Below are 3,496 nucleotides of genomic sequence, written 5' to 3'. Positions count from 1 at the left end.
AAAAGGGAATTATGACGTGTAGGTTTTTGCTTTGGATCACTATATAAGATCCTTAGCGTTGTCTTCTTTTTTATGGCTTAAGAATCAAAAATCAAATTCTGAGTTCATCACTTTATTTCAATTTCTGCAGTTTTAATCAATGAAGAGATATTACATTTTGCTTTAATTTTTCAGTCCAAAATCAAATACAGTTCATAGTCTTAGTCAAGAACAATGCTGCTATCTCCTTTCCTCTCTTTTCCAGATGATAGGGCTTGTGATTTCCCCTTTGTCGGAATCTCAGGTTCTAACAAATCCTACAACTTTTATCTAGTGGACACTATGAGTCTACAACTTTTATGATAGACTCATAGTGGACATTTATCTAGCTGCTGCAATGAACCCTAAACTTTTAATTTAATACTTGTACAGTATTATATAAAAACATAAGCACACTTTAGTCACTTTTCTAATTTAATGATGATTATTAATGTGTGTAAAGTTGACTTTTAGAAATGATGATTACACTATATAGACTTGGATAGTTAGGAGATTCGAATTTGAACCATCTCGCACATGCTGAATCTATTCAAGTAGATTAATAAGTAATAATAATGACCCTTTAATTATCTGTTTATTATGATGATCTCCATCTCACCTCTCCATTTTGTAGAAATATTATCAATGGTAAAAGAAAGTTACTTAAAAGGTTGGTTGATTCCACAGTAGTTTAAGTAAACGAAATTTAAGAGATTAAAACGGCAGTATTTGAGGCGTCTCTAACTCCTCCATCCAGTCAAAAAAAAAAAAAAAAAAGCTTGCAATTTAACTTCGTAAACTTACGCTTGTGCTTCGTAAACGGAGGTACTTCCTTCGCATTGTGAAATTTGTTATGTTTCTGAGGAAAATATGCTGCATTTGTTCTAATCTTGCTGCTGGTCGATTTCTATGTTTAGAATGCTTGGGTTGAATAGTATCCCTGCCTCCAACACTTTGAATTTTACAACTTGGCTCAACTTGGTTTTCGATGCTTTGTCGTTCAATGAGTTACTTTTATTCATAGTTGATTGTTTCTGGATATGGTGTAATCGAAATAGAGCTGTTTTTGACTTGGCATGTGCCAGTGTGGGTCAAAATGTGGAAGCTCTGAAACGCTGGATGCTTGACCTTAATTGTATCGATCAGGTTACGATGATTCAAAGGCCGGTTGTTTTGGATCCTCTCCCTGATAAATGGGCTCCTCCTGATGAAGGTTACTTGAAAATTAGTTTTGATGTGGATTATGCAACAGGTTTGGGTTTATCGAGCGGGACTATCGTGCAAATGTTATTCACGCTGAAGCCGGGTCTATAGGTCCTGTTGAGGATGCTTTCAGTGCCGAGACAGTAGCAGCTTGGAGGGCACTCTCTTGGGAGAGTAGTAAGCAAGTCCAGCGCATTGTGTTGGAAGGGGATTGTCGTCTCTTGATTCAGGAATTACAAACGAAGGGGCCAAGTTTCACTAATGCTGGCTGTGGATTGAGCGCTGCTTCTCATTTTAGTTCATGTTTATTTTTGTTTGTTAAGCGTGGTGGCAATAAAGTAGTCGATAGCTTGGCTAAGACAGTTACATCCACCAATTTTAATTCTGTTTTTCTTTTTTTACTTTTAATGAGCTGCCTGCTATGTATTTGAACTTGTCTGATTGGACGTTAGTCATGAATGATGAGCGGCGGCTTTGCCGACTTTCAAAAAAAAAAACTTCGTAAACTAAAACGCAAGCAAAGTAGTAGTTTCGTAAGAGTGAATCCATCCACGTAAAAAAATTGATGTTATTTGTCCCCAGAGACTTGATGCAATGGGCGTTGGTTTTTTACATTTTGATGCACAGAGAGTCTAATTCATGATCGGAACACATCCTTAACAATTTGTCCTTCCTCTGTTCGAGATTCGAACTTTGAACAATCAAGAGTTTCCTTTCTTGTTTTCTAAAATAAAAAACTTTATTGGCAATTCTCATTACTAGCTGTAGAATATTATACATGGTGATTTTTCGCAAAGCATTATTATTATTATTATTATTATTATTATTATTATCATTATTTCATAGATCAAGTTTTGAAGAAGGGAAGTGCAGAGGTGGATTGACCATCCATCCCTCTGGAGTAGTATTGAGTTAGATAATCTTTCAAAGTAGTCTCCCTATAAACAGCAGGATTATCTTCCGATAAGAGTTCCTTGATCGGTCCATAAACCCTGGATGACGACGACGAAGCTTCAGTCCTGAAAAAACTGGCCACCGAGATTCTGGGCCAACGTTTTTGGCCAAGACTCTGTGCTTCAAGCTCTTGAACTTATCGTTGGAGATAATCTGAAGTAAATCACCGATGTTAACAACGAGGGCCCCACGCTTGGGAGGGACATGTACCCATTTGTTTTGATGGAGAATTTGAAGCCCACCGATTTGGTCTTGCAAAAGTATAGTCAAGAAGTTACTATCAAAATGACTACTGGTTGCCATTGTTAGGTCTGGTTGAGGGCAAGGTGGGTAATAATGTCCCATGATCATAAGTCCTTCAGCTAAACCCATGTCTTTTAGATGACTAGGTTTTAATCCTAGAGCTTCCGATAATAAGCCGAGTAGAATATGGCCTAAATCCATAACTCGTTTCGCGTAATCCATCACAATCTCCCTGCAAACTTTAGGAAACTCTTCAGGGCGTGGCGGATTTGGAGCCATACGAAATGCTATGGAGTCCCTCCAATCGACCGCTTCTGATTTATAAAGCAGGAAGTTGGAGAGATAGACAACTTTCTTGTCAACATCTCTCGTGTAGAATTCCTTCCTGTCAGGATCTTCATGAAACTGCTTTATTCTATCCATTAAATCTTCTAAGGTTTGTATAGGGATTTCATGACCGACCAACTGGAAGAACCCCCATTTGGTACAAGCTTCTAGAAGATCCTTAACAGCAACTGATCTCTTGATTGGATCTTTATCGATCCCATCAAGATCGATTGTCGGAATAGTATACTTGCTGTCGGAATATTCATCAGCTTCTTGTTCTAATTTTCTCTCGGACTGTTGTTTGTGGATGAATATAGGAGGGATATTGGTCAACCCTGAATCTACAACTCCTTTGACTCCAGTTTTTGTTTCATCGAACGCTTTCTTTTCACTCTCCAGACGAAAACAACAATCTTCCATTTTATTAGAATTAAATGTGATAAGTAAGATCACAGTTTTTCTTTCTTTAGATGGATCAGGACATGTGTAAAACTCAAACAACCCACTTGCTCAAATTTATACAAATTTGATTTGGTATATCTCTCTCTTTGATAGAATTTGTCAACTAAAAGATAATACTGTATATGTATTTTGATCACGTGCACTGGAAACCTGGCAGTAATTGCTTCGACGAATACAAAAATGTTGGCGTTGCTTGCCAGACAAGTTAAGTTGTCATTTTCTCAGTAAGATGATAATTTTTTTTTTTATGCAAAGTGAGAAGATAACTACCAAGATTGAAATTTAAAAC

At 37.2% G+C, this 3,496-nt stretch overlaps 1 pseudogene; it reads right to left on the bottom strand.

Moving 5' to 3' along the window:
* Nucleotides 1–2,068: 2,068 nt before the first annotated feature.
* On the bottom strand, nt 2,069–3,165 carry LOC139881713 (1-aminocyclopropane-1-carboxylate oxidase homolog 3-like; annotated as a pseudogene).
* Nucleotides 3,166–3,496: the final 331 nt, after the last annotated feature.

Source organism: Rutidosis leptorrhynchoides, unplaced genomic scaffold (assembly GCF_046630445.1).
Source record: "Rutidosis leptorrhynchoides isolate AG116_Rl617_1_P2 unplaced genomic scaffold, CSIRO_AGI_Rlap_v1 contig184, whole genome shotgun sequence".
In the NCBI taxonomy this organism is placed as follows: domain Eukaryota; kingdom Viridiplantae; phylum Streptophyta; class Magnoliopsida; order Asterales; family Asteraceae; genus Rutidosis; species Rutidosis leptorrhynchoides.
Note: the sequence above shows the minus strand (reverse complement) of the source record. Positions and strands in the feature narration are given on the sequence as shown.